Raw genomic sequence first — 21,122 nt, 5'->3', positions numbered from 1 at the left:
CAGAATAATTGATAGCTTTGTGACAGTTATTGTTGATAGCTTTATTGTCTAGGTTGGTAACTCGACTTTGCCTATAAAGATGGTCTTTGATCTTGATTGTTTCGATAAGAAAATTTTGGATGATTCTTCCACCCAGGATTATATGTGTTGGAATACGGATTGTGCTGTCTCTGATTGTAACTTACTATTGCATCACACTGCTTAAATTGGTCTATTTATGCAGAAATAGCCCCGAAAGGGCAAGTTTCTTGAGCATGATCCATACTTCCACAAGATTAATACACATACAATTGCATTAACTGTGTCGGTACTCATATTCTCAAGTTTTTTAGTCAAAGCATCTAGCTTTGTGGACATGAGAGTAATCACATCCCCATCATATTTTTCTGATGCCTTGACAGGATTTCTAGAGAAAGAGCCTTCACATCTTTCAGTTGACCATTGATGAAGGTTATGAGCCACACTCTCAATAATATCTTCGGCCTCATCAAGACTTTTATTCATTAATGCCCCTCCAGCTGTAGAATCAAGGGATACCTTTGTGTGATAGTTGATATCGTTATAAAAGTGTGTAGAACATCTGTAGTGTATGTGGCAGTCAAACCCATCCGAGTGTCATATGCCACCTCTTCCAAAATAAAGCTGGCACTTCTACAGAACCAACTGATCATATATGTACGATTTATGGTAGTTCATCCCATCCAGCTGCTATATGTCACTTTTTTCAAAATACTATTACCTCCTCCATGGAACTTCATAATCTATTTCAACCTATGCATCAAGATATGTATGATTTGGTTCCTAGTACTTCTGGCTACGACTAGGGAGATCAACAAATTCAGAACTTTCAACCCCATCACACTTTTGAGGAGGATGAGCAACAACTATTACAATAGCATATTCCTTACTCACCTCAGCACTACAATCAAGATGGGATGGATTATCAGAATTTTGAGTATAACAACATTCTAAGTGTTAATCAGTCTTCTCAAGCAAATAGGAGTCTATCAGAATTTCAAGATGATTCACTATTATATGGATCACAACAGTTGCAACATTATGAGCTAACTGACTAAGAGAACTCCCAAGACTTAGATATTCCTGGTCCGAGCCAGATGAAGACTAAAATACAAGAATGAGAAGAGCTCTTGATGCAAGAGGGGATCTTGTTTCTCTAATCCCTATAATAAGTTGATGTGTCAAGTCTAAATTCGGAGCCTCAGTTGAAGGATTATTTGGAAGGGATGAAATGTAAAGTTGAAGGCGACTATGATCATGATTCTACAACCCTACAAGACTCCTCTGTAGGATCGAGATATGCTAGAGGGGGATGAATAGTACTCGTGACTTTTTTCACTTTTTCGTTTAAAATCAATTGAAATAAAACACAGCGGAAAGTAAAGAAGACAAAACAAGGATACCAAGGATTTTACTTAGTTCAAAGTTTGTGACGACTCCTACTCTAAGGCCCGCATGTGAGAGTGCTTTTGATGGGCAATCACTATTAAATTGAAAGATTACAAGTATAAGTATTATAGTAAAACAAAGTTTACTGATGACTTGGAAAGTTGAATCTTTTACGTAGTCGTCATCAGAGTAGAGTTACAGTGTTGTAGATTCATCTTTTAAGCAGCACGCACGTGAGAAGATCATTCTAAATGAATGTCTGAATGTGTGTCGAAGTGCTTGGTCGAGGCCTTCTTTTATAGCCAAGTTGAGCCTGATCCAAATCCACTAATCTTAGGATTAGGTTTGACTCAATGTTGATCGATCGACCAATCCTCCCTAATCGGTCAACAAATTCTTCTGAATCTACCCAGCTTTCCATCCAGATGTTGTCACTTCGAATAGAAGTCTTCATTCGATTGATCGATCCAGTTGTTCAACCAACCAAACCTTCGATGCTCCTTGGCTTATCTAGTCCGATCAACCTGGTTTGACCAGCCTACAGTATATCCACTGTTCAGTCGACTGAACCCAAGGTTCGGTACACTGATCCCTTGGTCGAAGCTTCGCTGTGAGCTGATCTGATCTCTAGGGTCCAGTCGACTGATCCTGACGTTTGGTCGACCGAACAATGAAAATTTTGACCTTGTAAAATGTTAGTCTTCCTACAAAATAGAGTTAGAATAATATGCAAATAGTATATAAAAATTAACTTTTTGACATCCTTCAGGTTGTCCAGTCCTGACTTTGAATTTCACTAAAACTCTAGGTCTAACTAACACCTACTATTCCCTTTTCGAGGAACGCATCCTCACCTACTCCTCTCATAAGAAATTACCTTTTGCTAGATTGGTCCTCCAGACCATCTGGACTTTTGCTCAGCGTCTAAAAATTTTAGGATTTCATGCTAAACATCAGATCCTGACTCGTCCAGTCTTCCACCTGGTGTCCGCGACCCCTAGGATTTTCACCTAGAGTCCTTGACTCCAAGATTTCACCCAACATTCTCAACTCGCCAAGATTTTGCCCAGTCCCCTGGACCATGACTTCATTGCCTAACCGCAGCTAAGACTTTCCATAACCTAGGGTTACCTCCCCCTAGGACCTAGGTTACATTCCCTAGAATTTTCTACTATCTAGAATCCATTAGAACTTTTTCCTAAGAATACTTAGGACTTTCCTACATGTTCAGTCACACTTATTAGATCACAATACATCTTAACTTTTGAACCTTTTATCATTATCAAAATTCAGGTTCGATCATCTGGTGCTCCTTGCACCAACATCCTCTACTGCTTTGCATAGTGCTGATATATTTGATGATACTCTAGACACTGATAGGACCATTGATTCTTCTTCAACCAATCTTGTTGTTGTTCTTGCTACAACTTCTAATAGTACATGCTTGAGTGATGATAGAATTATAGAGGAAGCAAATGTTAATATTTGTATTCAGCCCTCCAAGTGGGAAGTAGTATAAAGTCGAAGACCCCAAGGCTGGGCACTCCCACCTCTGCCTATATTTCACTTTCATCAAAACAAGGCCTCAACATCAACTGTGATCACCATGCTTTTGGCCTGGGTACTTCAAGTGAACCTTCTCCAATTGTCAAGAAGAATCTTTAAGGAGAAGAAGAAGGAGAGAGCAATTCCTCTAGATGTGATTCCCACAGTGAAAGCTCCCTCCATATTTTAGGCCATTTGCCGAAAAGTCTGGAGATATCTCAATCCGGCAAGACCACGATTTAAGTGTACCAAATAAGGGGTCGAGTTAATGACCTTAAACAAGCACTTCTTGGAAGATAACCCAAGTCCTCTTTCTTATTTTTCATTTAAGTTTTCAATTTCTTTCTAGTTCTTTTTCTTTATTCATAACAATGCATATCCTATATTAAAATTTTCTTATCTATCTTCTTTTTATAGGATTCAAAGTTATGGAGGAATGTGAGTATCAGATAGAGAAGTATCTTTAAGCATATTAATGCCTCAACCATTTAGAGTTCATCACTTGGTAACTTCTCTAACTTCAAAAACCTCCTCCATATTTTATTTCTAGTTTTCATTGGGACAATGAAAAATTTAAGTATAGGGGGATGTGTTGGATTGTAGTTTAGTTGTTGCACATTTCTTTTTACATAATAAAATTTTTACTAGTTGCATCATTCATCACATCATGATTGTTTGTTTCTTAATAAAAAATACTAGCACGCTTGTTCTAGATTTCATGTGGTTTATTGATTACTTATAGTGCTAGTATATTTAATGATCTATCTTTTCCTATCTATGTTACCATGAAGTAAGCAAGGGTTTTAGTGTAGAAGTTTGAGTGTTGGCCTTATTTTAGGATCTCTTTATATTATACCTAGTTTTGATAGTAGATAACTCTGAAAGTAGTCATTATTCATAGAACTGGACTAGTATTATGTTTTTAAGGTGACCTCTTAATTACATTTTAGTTACTGGATGATCTTGGATCATGGAAACTCACTAGAAAAAATCAAAATCCCTGTATTTACATTTATATATTTGCATTTGTGTAAGTGCTACACTTTTAAAAACTTGTGAAGCCGCAAGTGCACGACTACGTCGTCAGTAATAAAAATATCGATCCCACAAGGATTGGAAACACTAAAGACTCACACCTTGAATTAGCTAAACAAACAAATTTTTGAAGAGGTTTTTTTGCACAAAAGTAAGTATAAAAGCAAAGTAAAGTAAACTAAAGATAAAAGTGAGAAAGTCTTGTTTAGTGAAATGTTCTAGGGGTTCCAATTTCAAAGTGATGGGACTAAATGTGCTTGGATTTACCCATTTCTTATCATCAAGTTTCATACTTGTCGGAAGTCTAACCGAAGTACCAACACTAATCCACGGCTATGTGTCGGAGTGCTTTCCGTATCATCATCCGATCCTCCTAAATAAAAATAGTAATCTAGGAAGTCCGGTTAAGAAGGTATCCCTGTCACTAGTGTAGGACCGTTTGGTCGGCTAGGAGGGGGTTGTTGGATATCCTGCTAACACAAAAACAAACCAACCCTCCTCGAACTCATTAAGCTAACACTTGTATAAATAAACTAACCAGTAAATAAAAAGCATAAAGAAAAAGCGAGGCAAAAGTATTTACTTGGTTACAACCGATGTGGTTGTTAATCCAAGGAAGATTAAGCTCAATAAAACTCCTTCAGGCGGAGAAGCCTCGTACAACAATGTAGTGCAGAAAATAGAAGCTTAGACTAAAAGAGAGCGTGCAAGCACTAGATTTACAATCAGTGAGTTCATTAAAAAGCTTCTAGACTAAGGCTATATTTCTAGCCTTGGTCGGGGTGCCTGGAAGGGTTCCGGGGGCCCTGGGGGGATAAAGCTTATCCCCCAACGTTCAGATTGAGTCAAAACTCGATCTGGTCAACTTTACTGCTCAGGGCGCCCCGGAGGGTTCCGGGCGCCCCGGACCCCAAAAGTCAACTCTGCTTGACTTTTTTCATCCGGTCGCTCTGCTTCGATTCAGCTCGTCTCGGTCCGGGTCTTCTGTTCCAGCTCCACTAGCTTGGGTGATCTCGGCCATCCGGAATAGGGCTCACCCGAACCCATGTTCCGGCCTTCTCCTAGAGCAGCCTTCCTTCCCGGTTTCTCGTCCCTCGAACGCCGCGCACGTTCTTCTCGTCCACCGGTGTACTCTTCCGCGGTCACCTCGTCCCTCAAACGCACTGAGCCCGTCGGCTCTCTCCCGTGCCGTCCTTCTCGCTAGCTGCGTCTTCCGCTTGACTTCCTGTGTTCCTAAGCTCCTGCACACTTAGACACAAGGGTTAAACAAACGCAAGACCTAACTTAGCTTGTTTGATCACATCAAAACACCTTGGGGTTCCAACAATCTCCCCCTTTTTGATGTGAGCAACCCAAGTTAAGTTAGGGTAAACATATGCAATAAAAACAATTTATATTCAAATAAGTCCAAATATTTTTTATCTGAAAAATTATATTACCTCCCCCTAGACTTAACATACTTCTCCCCCTTTGATCACATAAAAATTGGGGTTTCAAAAAAACAATCTAAGGGTTTGACACTTAGAAAAATTATAGAAATCTATTTCAATGTTTTTCGGAGAAAAAATATTTCCAAGTTAAACAAAATTTCTAAGTCAAGGAATGACTCTTGAAAAATTTCTAAGTTTTTACCAGAAATAAATCTTTCTAAGCCCAAAAATTTATGCAAGAAAGTTTAAAAAATTGATAGCATTAAAAATAAATTTTCTATGCATTTATTTATTTATTTTATATCAGCAAGTTTTAAATTTCCATTTCAATTTTTCATAACTTCTCAAATTACACTTTTTCAAATTTAAAGCCACAGATATTAAACATGCAATAATTTGTATCATGTTAATTTCTATTATTTTTTGAATTGCAACTTCACAAAAATATTCAAATAGCATAGATTCTAACTTGATAAAAAATTTTGACAATATAAAAAATTCTTTCGGCAATGTGCAAAATTCGTTTGAAAGAATATTTTGTAATTTGCAAGAATTTTTTAACAACAAAAATTCTAATTTACAGGAATCTATTAACAATAGATTTCTTAATCCGAAACACCTTTTCGGTGACTCAATTTCTAAATCGCAAAATTCTTTCGAGAGAGTAATTTGTAATTCGAAAAATTCTTCTAATTTGCATAAGTCTTTTGTCAAAATATTTTTAAATTTGCAAATTTCTTTTGATAATATTTCTAATTTGCAAGACAAATTCGACAATTGATTTTCTAATTCAAAAAACTTTTTCAGTAATTCAATTTTTAAATCGCAAAAATCTTCAGGCAATTTTTCTATTGAATTAACCGGTTGTTCAGAAGGTAGAGACCATACCTTACTTACCTCGTTGGTCGTTGGTTCTCCCCTTATTGAATTAATTTCTTCCGAAGATTCTCCCCCTTCATCGATCTCGAGATGTACTTTGGCTGTTGGGGTTGTCTCGGTAATTTCTTCTGTCTCAGATTCTTCTGATGACGGCTCGATGTCTACTGAGGGGAGGGCTTCAATCGGTTCTTCGTAGAGTTTTAAGAACTTTTCCCAAAGTTCTTTTGCGCTGTTGTATTCGCCAACTCTATCAAAGTCTTCGTTTGGTATTGCGGTTAAAATGTGAAACTCTGCCCGACCGTTTGCCATTGACTCGTCACGTTGCTTCTTGTTCCATAGGCGTAGATCAAGTTCTTCTCCATTCGTTGTCTTTGGTGCTTCATAACCTATTTTCATTATTAGAGAAACACCAATATCAGAGTTAAGAAATACCGTCATTTGTTGCTTCCAAGAAGCAAGCTCCCCCTTGAATGCTGGTGGGTAGTCGCTAGCTCCGGCCATTGTTTTGTTGCTTCAGACGACGGTTAGTCCTTCTGAGACGTACTCGGCTCTGATACCACTTGTAGGACCGTTGGGCCGGCTAGGAGGGGGTTGTTGGATATCCTGCTAACATAAAAACAAACCAACCCTCCTCGAACTCTTTAAGATAACACTTGCATAAATAAACTAAGCAGTAAATAAAAAGCATAAATAAAAAGCGAGGCAAAAGTATTTACTTGGTTACAACCGATGTGGTTGTTAATCCAAGAAAGATTAAGCTCAATAAAACTCCTTCAGGCGGAGAAACCTCGTACAGTAATATAGTGCAGAAAACAGAAGCTTAGACTAAAAGAGAGCGTGCAAGCACTGGATTTACAATCAGTGAGTTCATTAAAAAGCTTCTAGACCAAGGCTATATTTATAATCATGGTCGGGGCGCCTGGAAGGGTTCCGGGCGCCCTGGGGGGATAAAACTTATCCCCCAACGTTCAGATCGAGTCAAAACTCGATCTGGTCAACTTTACTGCTCAGGGCACCCCGGAGGGTTCCGGGCGCCCCGGACCCCAAAAGTCAACTCTGGTTGACTTTTTCCGTCCGATCGCTCTACTTCGGTTCAGCTCGTCTCGGTCCGGGTCTTCTGTTCCGGCTCCACTAGCTTGGGTGATCTCACCCGAACTCATGTTCCGGCCTTCTCCTCGAGCAGCCTTCCTTCCCGGTTTCTCGTCCCTCGAATGCCGCACACATTCTTCTCGTCCACCGGTGTACTCTTCCACGGTCACCTCGTCCCTCGGATGCACCGAGCCCGTCGGCTCTCTCCCGTGTCGTCCTTCTCGCTAGCCGCGTCTTCCGCTCGACTTCCTGTGTTCCTAAGCTCCTGCACACTTAGACACAAGGGTTAAACAAACGCATGACCTAACTTAACTTGTTTGATCACATCAAAACACCTTGGGGTTCCAACAACTAGGACCCCCGATCATGCGCCCCTAAATCACACAAATCACCTATGAGCATGAGATTAAGGAAAACTCATTAAGTGCAATTATGATCTCCCTTGTGGGGAATTGCTCCCTTATCAAGATCTACCCCCTAGATGTTCGGTTGAGAGGGTATCCTTATCACTAGGATCAACCAGTCATACAATCTAGAGATCAATCCATACTAATTCAACAATCCATCACATCCATCAAAGATAGCAGGATCATTAAGCACAATTCCACACATTCACATTAGATTTAACAAGAGCAAGTAATAAGGCATCACTTGAATAGGGCATTGGCGTAATCCAAGAGTTTATATCAAATCCTCATTACAATTACTCTCTAATCTATAGAATGAGAAATATACTCCATAATAAGAAGGAAATTAAATCTGAAGACAAAGATAGCAAGCCTCAATATTCAAATCGAAAGAGAAGTGAAGAAGAGACTTAGCGAATGCCAACGATTGATCTCCAGAGCAATCCTTGCTAATGGAGGGATAGAGAGCTGGATTCTGGGCTTGGATCGTCGATTTAAGACCTCCAAGGCAACATATCTGAGTTTAGATCATCTTCCCCAAAGGGAAAAAACTTCATCCATTAGCAAGGATTGCTTTGAAGATTACTCATTGGCATTCGCTAAGTCTCTTCTTCACTCCTCTCTCGATTTGAATATTGAAGCTGTTAGTGAGAGCCCTAGAGATGATCATGTGATGATTATTGTATGGACTCGATGTATCATATTCCTATATTTATAAAGGAATTTCTTTATGATTATTATACTTACTTATATTGGTGACAAATAACTGAGTATAATAGCGTCCTTGAGTAGAAGGTTCTTATCTATATCAATCGATTGGTTGAATTGATAGTGAGATGATATAGAGAACACTACTCTTAATTATTCCTAGTCAAGTATTAACATTCAGGGACAATGTTAATGCGATGAGACTAGCATGTAGGTCAACTCGATGACTTGATCTCACAAGTCATGAATATTAGATATCAAGTTAACACATGGGTATGCATTAGAGAATGTATACTGAATGACCCGCCATGAGAAAGTATCATGGATCGTTATATTAGTGTCATATACTTTTTATGTGACTATTAGTATGACTATCAGTCCTTGGACCTGAAGTCACCATGGTTCCCTACATAAGAAGTTGCATACTTTGGCTTCGTCAAACGTCACCCGTAAATGGGTGGACTATAAAGGCGATTACTAGGTATGTAACAAATTATGTGGAGGGATGTGAGTGATGTAGATGGGATATATCCCTCTTATATGACGGGATTGACATCATGATTCTTGATAGAGTGAGATCACTAAGTGTATGGCCATGCCCAAATAGGTCAATATGAGATATTGAGCTCATTTGATTAGAGTGAGTCTACTTGGAGTTCAAGATATAGATTGATTAGAGATGACACGGTCTATGCCTCAATTGATCAATCTAGATGTCATGGATAGAAGGACATTGTCACATATTGTGAGAGTCACAATTAGTAGTCACAAAGGTGATGTTGGATCTCAACATTCTTGTAACTTGGATAGTAATGATGTGTTGCTAGATACCGCTCATTACTAATGTTTCTAAATGGGTTTAGGAGCATTGCCAATGTTACAAGAACCTATAGGGTCATACACAAAGGGCAGTTAGATGGAGATTAGGTTCATATGATGGACCAAGAGGATTAGGTTCATTTCATGAACCAAATTGGATTAAGAGTAATCCAAATTAGACTAATTGAGTTGGACTCAATTTGATTCATGTGTCGAATGAGTCTAATTTAGACTATGATTCATTAAGTCCATTTAATTCAATGAATAGAGATTCATTAAATTAAATTGACTTGAATCAAAGGTTAGATTTGATCAACCATGGGAGATAAGAGGTCAAGTTTGACTTAACTTGAGAGGGAAGATGAAGGGTCAAGTTTGACTTGACCAAATGTCACTTCATTGTGACTTGGCATGGGCCGACCAATGATGATGTTCCACATCATCAAGGCTACACCATTGTGTGCCACCTCATGAGGGAGACCAAGAGCCATGAATCTTGGTATTACATGGAGGTTTAAAACCTCTCAAGAGTGGCCGACCACATTAAGGGAATTCAAGGGGTGTGAATTCAAGGCTTCATCTTCTTCCTCTCTTCTTCTTCTCTCCCTCTCCTCTATTGTTGAAACCTCTCAAGGGTGCTAGCACACTCTTGTTGGGACCGAAATGTAGCTAGAGGGGGGGGGGTGAATAGCTCGTCGCGTGCTCGTGGTCGGCGTTGCTTGTTTCTTCAAATATGTGCAGCGGAAATATACAAGAAACAACACACACAACGCTAACAAGTAGATTTACTTGGTATCCACCTCCAAAGGAGGTGACTAGTCCAAGGATCCACACACTCACATACACCTCCACTAATAAATACTCCTTTTCAGTAACTACCGAAGGCGGAGAAGCCCTACAAGTTCACACTACAAGAAGAAAGGGAAAGGATACACAAATACAAGCAAAAGATTACAATGAGTATAGAAAATCCTAACCCTAGCTTTCTTCCTCTTGTTGTAGATCCGCCTCTTGACTTGGAAAAACCTCCAAGAGCTTCAAGAACTGGCGGTGAGAACCCTGTGGAGAAGCTCTGTGATCGCTGGTGAAGATCGGGAGAAGTGGCCGAGAGTTCTCTGCAAGTTCTGCCAAAGAAGACGCATGCCAACGGCCTTTATTTGCGCTAACGGTCGGATCCCGATCGATTGGATTGCTCCCGATCGATTGGGAGCGATCGGGGAGGCTTTGGATCAATCCATTGATCGATCCAGAGCGCCTCTGTGCTCTCAGGAATAGCCTGAATCGATCGGTTAATCGATCCAGCCTTTATCGCACCAAATCACAGCTCCCCAATCAATCCACTAATCGATTGGGGGCTCTGGATCAATCAACTCCAACACTGTTCTATGCGATCGCGCACTTGTCCCAATCGATCCACTGATCGATTGGGAGGAGGCTTGTCGCGAAGACTTGCCCAATCGATCGGGTGATCGATTGGGCATGAGCCAATCGATCGGCTGATCGATCCAGCTCATGATTTCTCCCAAAATCAAGTCTAAAGCCTCCTAAACCAACATCTAGTCAACTATGACTTGTTAGTACATAAAACCTAGCATCCGGTCACTTTTGACTAGCTATGACTCTCTCACCAAGTGTCTGGTTAATCCCTTTGACCCACTTGGACTTTTCTCCTCTTGCCAAGTATCCGGTCAATCCCTTTGACCTACTTGGAATTTTCTCCCTCGTGCCAAGTATCCGGTCAATCCTTTTGACCTACTTGGACTTTCACCAGATGTCTGGTCAACCTTGACCCATCTGGATTTCCCCGTGCCTGGCTTCACTCACTAGGACTTCCCTTCTGCCTAGCTTCACTCACTAGGACTTCCCATCTGCCTAGCTTCACTCACTAGGACTTCTCTTTTGCCTGGCTTCACTCACCAGGTCTTTCACTTCTGCCTAGCTTCACTCACCAGGTCTTTCACCTGGCTTCACTCACTAGGATTTTCCTCTGCCTGGCTTCACTCACCAGAACTTTCACCTAGCTTCACTCACTAGGATTTCCTCACTGCCTAGCTTCACTCACTAGGTCTTTCACCTGGCTTCACTCACCAGGATTTTCCAGTCAAGTATCCTGTCAACCTTGACCTACTTAACTCTCCATCACAATCTCCACACTTGAACAATTACACCTGCAATCTTCAAGTGTTGTCTACATGTATTGTCAAACATGTATTATCAACATGTATTGTCAAACCATCAAAACATAAACATTAAGACTCGAGCTTGACCCAATTCAAGCTCAGTCAAACTAGGTCAACCTTGACCTAGGGAATATTGCACCAACAATCTCTCAACAACTCTAAGTGGGTTTTCTCCACCTTTTGTCCATGTGGATACGTGTAGAGGAGTGTACACTTGACACTCTACGAGATCCGGCAACCATTTAGACGAGCGGGATAAGCGAAGGGCATCGCTACAAGGGTAACACTTCTTTCATGTAGATCTAAGGTAGATCTAGTGTAGACAAACATGTACATGAATTTTTATTTATCTTCGCACGGATCCGTGGCTTGTTTCGGGGTTTTCGCAACTCAAAAAGCGATTTTTGCAGCTCGAATTGGTAACAGTGGTATCAGAGCCACGTGTGAAGCTTGTACATGTTTGTATTTGTTATTACAAAAAGATTTCAGATCTATAAGTTTCTGTAATTTTTCTACTTTTATATATTTTGTGAGTATTTTTCTTGCAGAGGTGAAGCAACAAGTGTTTGGACACTTGTAGGCTTCGAATACCAAGAAAAACTTTCCGAAACGGCAAAGTCTCGCCCAAACAAAATTATTTTGTTTTGGGACAACGACTTAAGGCACTATTAGATCAAGATGGGACACTCGCGATATTCATTTCGCGAGAAGGGGCGCTACCCCTAACCCCGCAAGGGGCATTGTCTCGCGATCGCGCCCGAAAATCACTAAATGGGACCGCCGCGGAGTTGTGACTCATAAAATTGATAAAATCAGTAGTAAAATTATAGAAATTTATGTAAAATATATAATTTAGAATTATGTATGATATTGTGATGGTCATGGCCCAAAAATCCCAATGTGATTGGTTAAAATTGTGTTGTAATTCATAATATGGCCTGTGCGCCATTTTAGTGTTGCGCGTGTTGTATATGATATGCGACCTGCGCGTCGCGCCTCCTTTATTTATGTTCCTGTTGTAACTAGACTTTAGACTCGAATGTAACTCAAGTTTCTTATTTGTAATGTACAAAATGAAGCGGTGGAAGGTCCACTCAAGAAGGAGTTACGAGGAGGATGCTGTCAACACATGGCGGTCAAAGGAGGCACTTGAAGAAGTCGTTATCGCTAGGTTGACCGTCCGATCTTCTCATTGGCTTGAGAAGATCGTAGTAGGGTCATGACCTCAACACAAATTAATTATCTATCATTGCTTGTGTGTATGTGATGCATGATGCTAATATAGGGTAATTAGTGCCTTAATGCGTATATGATACACATTCATGATTAGATTAGATCTTAATCAAGTCAACTCGAAATGCCTACCAAGTTTTGATACCCATCACTACCTCGATCATTTGTTGTTGTTGAATCTGCCAAAGCAGGGCAACGCATATTATCTTGGTAGGGTACGGAGGGACAATCTTGGTCCCACCTATCAAAGCTTGGGTGAGAATAAACTCAATTAGATTGAGTATAACTAGTTAACTCAATTGGATTGGGTAAAACTATAGGCATTTTCCAACGGTTGGGAAGATAGGATAAAGATCACATTTATCTTGATCCAATAAACAAGAGTTACATAAAGATGTAATTGATAATTAGTTATCCACCGATCATACTAAGTCTTGGGCGATTTAGCCAAAGCTAACTCAAGGCGTAGTATGATGTGGATCTTGTCCCGCGAGAATTATAGCTAATTGGTATGAATCTAGTAATGTGGTTTGACCACATCCATGACTTGATTCTACAAAAGCCCTATAATTCAGTGGGAGCATCATTTAGTTAAAGGCCTAATTAAATGATAAGTGGAATATGATATTTACTCTCTGCTTTATTTATGTTGTAGATTGTCATGTCGATAAACACAAACACTTTCTCCCTACATTCTGTCCTTGACAAGGACAAGCTCAATGGAGCTAATTTCCTGGACTGGTACAGGAATCTGAGAATCGTTCTCACACAAGAAAGAAAATTATACATCCTGGAGCAGCCCATTCCGGAGGCACCTCCTACTACTGCCACGCGAGCCAACCGAGATGCTTATAAGAAGTATCAAGATGATGCATTAGATGTGTCATGCCTCATTCTCGCAACCATGAACTCTGAGCTTCAGAAGAAACATGAGTTGATGACTGCTTATGATATGGTTGAACATCTTCGTCAACTATATCAAGGACAAGCAAGGAACGAGAGATTCGAGATCTCTAAGGTATTGTTTCAATGAAAGATGCAAGATGGGACACCCGTAGGTCCATATGACTCAAGATGATTGGGTACATAGAGAAGCTACAGAGGTTGGGATTCCCACTTGGCCAAGAATTGGCCACTGACTTGATCTTGCAATCCTTGCCAGAAAGTTACAGTCAATTAGTCATGAATTACAACATGAACGAAATTGATAAGTCACTGCCTGATCTGCTAAGCATGTTGCGAACTGCTGAGCTCAACCTTAAAAAGGTAAAGCCCAACTCCATTTTGATGGTGCAAAAGCATAAAGGCAAGGGCAAGCCTAAAGGTAAGGGAAAATCCCAAGCCAAGGGCAAAGGCAAGGTAATGAAACCTAAAGGAGGAGTTGCCAAGGATGCTACCTGCTTCCACTGCAGTCAGACCGGGCACTGGAAGAGGAACTGCAAAGGATACCTAGAAGATCTTAAGAAGAAGATAAATGAGATTTCTACTTCAGGTATATATGTTATAGAAGTCAATCTTTCTATTTCTTCATCGTGGGTATTAGATACCGGATGTACTTCTCACATTTGTACTAATGTGCAGGCGCTGAGAAATAGCAGGGCATTGACGAAAGGCGAGGTGGACCTACGAGTAGGCAATGGAGTATGGGTTATTGTTGTTGCTGTAGGAACTTACTTTCTATCTCTGCCCTCTGGGCTTGTACTAGAATTAAATGAATGTTGTTATGTGCCTGCTCTTACAAAGAACATCATTTCAGTTTCTTGTTTAGACAAGAAAGGCTTTTCATTTATAATAAAGAACAAATGTTGTTCCGTTTATTTAAATGATATGTTCTATTGTAGTTCACCTCTGATGAACAGACTATACATTCTATACTTAGAGAACCCCATCTATAACATAAGTACCAAAAGGTTCAAGTCAAATGAAATGAACCGAACCTATCTCTGGCATTGTCTCTTAGGTCATATAAATGAAAGTCGCTTATCCCAGCTTCATAAAGATGGTTTGCTTGACTCATTTGATTTTGAATCATATGAGACATGCGATTCATGCCTACTGGGCAAGATGACCAAGACTCCCTTTAGTGGACACAGCAAAAGAACAACTGACTTGTTAGGACTTATACATAGTGATGTATGTGGCCCTTTCAATGTCACAGCCAGAGGTGGTTATAGGTATTTCATTACATTTACTGATGACTTCAGTAGATATGGTTATGCGTATCTGATGACACATAAGTCACAATCCTTTGAAAAGTTCAAAGAATTCAAAAATGAAGTACAAAACCAACTAGGCAAGAGTATTAAGATACTTCGATCAGATCGAGGTGGTGAATACCTTAGCCTTGAGTTTCGTGACTATCTAGCTGAGTGTGGGATTATATCCCAACTCACTCCTCCTGGAACACCATAGTAGAATGGTGTATCCGAAAGGAGGAATCATACCCTATTAGATATGGTACGATCTATGATGAGTCACACAGATCTTCCTATATCTTTTTGGGGATATGCTCTAGACATAGCAGCCTTCACACTTAACCGTGTTCCATCCAAAGTTGTGGTAAAGACACCATATAGGATATGGACTGGGAGAGATGCCCAGATATCTTTTATGAGGATTTGGGGTTGTGAGGCTTACGTTCGACGTCAAATCTCGGACAAACTGGGACCCAAATCCGATAAGTGTCATTTTATAGGATATCCCAAGGAAACGAAGGGATATTACTTCTACATTCCCAGTCACCACAAAGTGTTTGTGGCTAAGACTAGGGTATTTCTAGAAAAGAACTTTGTTTCTAGAAAAACTAGTGGGAGTACGTTCGATCTTGAAGAAGTTCAAGATATGGACCATAGCACTGAAGCCTTGATGGAAGTTGAACTGGAACCACAAAATGTTGTGGATGATGAGGTTGTTGCACAAGGAGTTGAGGAACAACAACTAGTTCAAGTAGACCTACCTCTTTGCAGGTCTGACAGGTACGTCGTCAGCCTGAGAGATACTCATTTCTCTTGTCTGATCATGACGACGTTGTGCTCGTTGAGAATGAGCCTACCTTCTATCAGGAAGCTGTGATGAGACTAGATTCTGAGAAATGGCTAGAGGTCATGAGATCCGAGATGGAATCCATGTACATCAACCAAGTATGGACTTTGGTTGATCCACCTGAAGGTGTCAAACCCATTAGGTGTAAGTGGGTCTTTAAGTGAAAGACTGACATGGATAGACTTATTACCTATAAGGGTCATTTGGTAGCTAAAGGTTTCAAGAAAATTCATGGTATTGACTATGATGAAACTTTTGTTAGGACCGAAAAGTAGCTAGAGGGGGGGTGAATAGCTTCGCGTATGCTCGTCGTGCTTCGTTGCTTGTTTCTTCAAAGTGATGCGCAGCGGAATACAAAGAAACAAACTACAACAATGCTAACAATAGGATTTTACTTGGTATCCACCTCAAAAGAGGTGACTAGTCCAAGGATCCACGCACACACACACACCTCCACTAATAAACACTCCTTTTCGGTAACTACCGAAGGCGGAGAAGCCCTACAAGACTCTCAATACAAGTAGAAGAAAGGGTAGTAAAGAATAAGCAAAAGCTTACAAGAGATGCAATAAAAACCCTAGCTTCTTCTTCTTCTCGTTGCAACCCGCCTCTTGACTTGGATGAACCTCCAAGAACCTTCAAGAACTGGCGGTGAGGAGCTTAGAGAGTGCTGGGGAGGAGCTGTGATGAATCTGGAATGAATCGGTGAAGTTCTACTGAAGGAATCGCACGCCAACAGCTATATACGACGCCAATAGTCGAATCCCAATCGATTGGATTGCTCCCAATCGATTGAGGAGGCTTTGGATCGATCCACGGATCGATCCAGAGCACCTCTGTGCTCTGAAAAAATGTCTGGATCGATCCACGGATCAATCCAGCGCTTATCGCGTGAAGCAGCAGCGTCCCAATCGATCCACTGATCGATTGAGACCTCTGGATCGATCCACTGATCGATCCGGAAGCTTTCTGTTCGCTGGGAAAAGCCTGAATCGATCCACTGATCGATCCGGAGGCTTGGATTGATCCACTGATCGATCCAGAGGCTTTCTGTTCGCTGGGAAAAGCCTGGATCGATCCACTGATCAATCCACTGATCAATCCACTGATTGATTCAGCTCTTGGTTTTTACCCAAAACCAAGTCCCAAGCCTCCCAAACCAACATCCGGTCAACCATGACTTGTTGGTACATAAAACCTAGCATCCGGTCACCCTTGACCAGCTAGGACTCTCTCACCAAGTGTCCGGTCAATCTCTTTAACCCACTTGGACTTTTTTTTTCTTCTTGCCAAGTATCCGGTCAATCCCTTTGACCTACTTGGTCTTTTCTTCCTTGTGCCAAGTATCCGATCAATCCCTTTGACCTACTTGGACTTTTCACCAAATGTCTGGTCAACCTTAACCCATCTGGATTTCCCTTGCCTGGCTTCACTCACCAGGACTTTCATAACGCCTAGCTTCACTCACTAGGACTTTCTCTTCTGCCTGGCTTCACTCACCAGGACTTTCATACTGCCTAGCTTCACTCACTAGGACTTTCTCTTCTGCCTAGCTTCACTCACCAGGACTTTCCAACTGCCTGGCTTCACTCACCAGGACTTTCACCTAACTTCACTCACTAGGACTTTCCTCGTCAAGTATCCAGTCAACTTTGACCTACTTGACTCTTCTTCATCCACACTGATCAGTCCCTGATCAGACTCTTCCCACATAGACAACTGCACCTACATTGTCCATGTGTCTACCTGTATTGTCAAACATCGAAACCATGACCAAGACTCAAGCTTGGTCAACTAGGTCAACCTTGACCTGACGGATATTGCACCAACAATCTCCCCCTTTTTGATGTTTGACAATACCACATGTTGAGTTAGGAAATTAGACTAATCCCATAGCCTCAACTCCCTTCATGCCAATATATGAATGATGGTTTCCTTCATTCTCCTCCTTTTCTAGAGGGCAAACTCCCCCTTTAGGTAATGAAGATCTAACTTAACCATACAGTCTTCCCCTATTGGCACACATCACAAACATGCCCCCATCTATGGGCACACATCAACAACTTAACTTGTTGAATAACTCTCCCCTTTGAGACTCTCCCCCTGAAGAGTTGCTCAACGTTGTTCACAACTTCACTTGTTGTGATCAACACGATAAAGAAGGTCTCATACCCTTCATTTATCCTAAAATCTACATTCTCCCCAATGTAGTCAAATGCCCATCCTTGAGCATTTTGAACGTGTCACAACTTGTAATCACTTGAACAATGAGGATATGCACTCCCCATTAAAGTTCCAACGCTCAACCTTGAGCATATTTTTAAAAGAAGGTTAACCACCTTCCAAGGTTCATGAAAAATAGATTTCATGCCCTTAGTGAGTAACTCCCCCTAAAGACATGGTGGTAACTTCTGTCATTGCACCAACAATGACTTGGAATCCCTAAACCTTTAGGAAACCCAAAATTTAGAAGTTTTGAGGTTCAAATGTTCAAAATTTGAAACAAACCTCACCCTAAACTTCAATTTAGTCTTCCTTAACCAATCCATCCTTGTTTTCAACATGAAAACACCCTTTTTATATATACAAATGTATTTTGAGGGGTTTGGAATGATTACATTGACTAAACAAGGTTCAAAATGCTGAAATCAGGCTTTCTCAGCTAAAATCAGCATCTTCGATCGATTGGAGTTGGGTTCCAATCGACTGAACCCTGCTGAATCGATCCACTAATCGATTCAGTCTTCTTGGATCGATCAGCTGATCGATCCAGCGAGCTTCTGCTCACGAGAAATGCCTTCTCAATCGATCGGCTGATCGATTGAGGCACTCCAATCGATCCACTAATCGATTGAAGGCCTGAAATTGCTGAAATTCAATTTCAGCCAATTTCAGAAACCCCTAGAAAATTCTACAAAATTCCAAAAATCGTAAAAAATTTTGTAGACATTATTTATGGTATAATTTATCATGGAAAAATAGTTTTCTATGAAAATACATCATATTTTCAAAGATTTACACAAACTTGAGAACTTGCAAAAAACTTTAGTGTTTTCTTCAAGTTTGTGTCTAACTATTCAATGGTTATTACTATCAAAAGATAGCCTTCACCAAGGTTTTCCAAAATTATTTTAAAACATTTTCAAAACCAATATCCCACCATGTTCCTTGGGCTTAATGCACATGACTTGTACATTAGCTTTCCCAATGATGGGAAAACACATAACTATGTGTTTTGATGAACCTAAAACTCAAACGAATGCACTAAATCAACATCTTGAGTTTTGTTCATCTTCCTAGCATCTCACTTGTACCTAATGTGCACTAAAACACATACAAGTCACCTTATAGTCCTTGTGAGATGTGAGATTTTGGTTTTGCCCTATTCTAGGGATCATGCATATATATCTAGGTATTTTAGAGATATTAGACATCCACCTAGGATGTCACTTGTTAATAAGTATTGTTAAATGTCATTTGTCCCTAATTACAAGGAATTAAGCTTAATGCATGAATATGTTATGGCATACATCAAAAGGAAATAATTTTTCAAACGAAAATATCCTATAACTACATGATGTATGAATGTCATGACATGGTATTTTTGGATTTTTTATAATAAAACATGAATGCAAAAATAGACATGATGTCATGACATATGATGGGCAAACAATCATGGCAAGGTTTAGCATAAATAAAATATACCTAGATTGCCTATCTAAGTATCCTTAACCACTTAGTTATCTCCACTTGTTTTAACTTAAAACGTTAAACCTAGATTGCCCTAAATGCCAAAACCTAAATTGTCATTTCTATTTCTCTTGATTTGTTTATGCCACTTAAAAATTAAGCATATCCTCAAATGTTGGCATATTCCATTTTTCCTCGAGAGTAAGCACATAAATCAAGGCCCGGAGTGCCTTAAATTCTTAAGAGAATACCAAAATCCCAACTTGGTATTTCTCTAGATTTTCCCAATTTATGCTATTAAAGATAAAATCAATTTTTCCACCATTAGGCATATTTTACTCTTTCAAAGTGTAAATAATAATTCAATTTCATTTTCAAAGGTTAACAAAAACCTTGAAAATGCTCCTTGAGTGTCAATGTCCTCAAAGTTGGATTAACTACCCTTCTAATCGGAGTTGACACTCTCTAACCCATTTATGGGGTAGAGAAGATGCTCCTAGGAACCCAACACCTATTGGTGCTCCTTGGATGCTCTAGGTACTCACTAGGGATAACTTCCCTAGATACCTTCCTAGTGACCTTGTTTGGCTTCTTGAAGCCTTGGTCATATTTTCTAGGTCAACTCTAGGGATAGCCTTCCTTGTGACCTTCTTTGTGACTTTCTTAGACTTCTTAGAAGTCTTAGTCACATTTGTTGCAAAAATACTCTTAGGGATAACTTCCCTTGTATTTTTGGCTTGACCACTAGACCTAGGGTTGGTTCCATAACTATATGGAACCCTATGGTAAGAGATTACATCCTTCTTAGCCTTTGGTTTGTATCCCAAACCCCTATGGCCATTAGATGACCTTTGTGCTCCTAGACCTAGCCTATGCTCATTTTGCCCTTTTAGGATATTTTCCATCCTTTTTAGGGTCTTTTCCATTTTATCAAGCCTTGACCTCAAGACTTGATTTTCTATCACTAAGTCCTTAGTTTTTGGTTTTCCATTAAATTTATGAGCATTTTTATTTCTAGGCTTGTAGCTAAGGTCCTTAGTGTGATTGCCTAGATTTTTATCTACCTTCCTAATCCTAGGTGTGGTAGTTTTAGCATGGTAAGCTACATTATTTTCCTTAATTTTACCATGCTCTCTATTCTTATGGTAAATATCATTAAAATGATATAAGTTAGAACTAGCATGCTTTTACCATAATGTAAAAGGGTAGGCTCAATAAAAGTTACCTTTCGTTTTACCTTAGAGGCTCCCCCTTGACACTTGATTCCTCCTTGAGCCTTGACCATCTTCTTCCCCTTAGGGCATTGACTCCGATAATGTCCCCTTTGATTGCAAGAGAAGCACACAATGTGCTCCTTGCTCTTCTTTGTTCCGGGAGTGGTCTCTTTGGGCTTCTCCTTGCCCTTAGGTGCCACTTGGCCCTTCTTCTTGGCCAATTTAGGGCACTTGCTTTTGTAGCGCCCATGTTCCCTACATTCAAAACATATAATATGATTCTTATTATTAATTGAACTATTTATACCTTCTTGTGTAGGGGTGGCACTTGCTCCTCCATTTGATATGAATGTAGAGGCTTCCTCTTGATCCGAAATCGATTTTCCTCCAATTGATTTATCTTGACTTGTGGAGTTGGAAGCTTCTTCATCCTCTTCTTCTCTT

This window comes from Zingiber officinale, chromosome 7B (genome assembly GCF_018446385.1).
Source record: "Zingiber officinale cultivar Zhangliang chromosome 7B, Zo_v1.1, whole genome shotgun sequence".
Taxonomy (NCBI): Eukaryota; Viridiplantae; Streptophyta; class Magnoliopsida; order Zingiberales; family Zingiberaceae; genus Zingiber; species Zingiber officinale.
The sequence above is the reverse complement of the archived record's forward strand: the minus strand, read 5'-3'. Positions refer to the sequence as shown.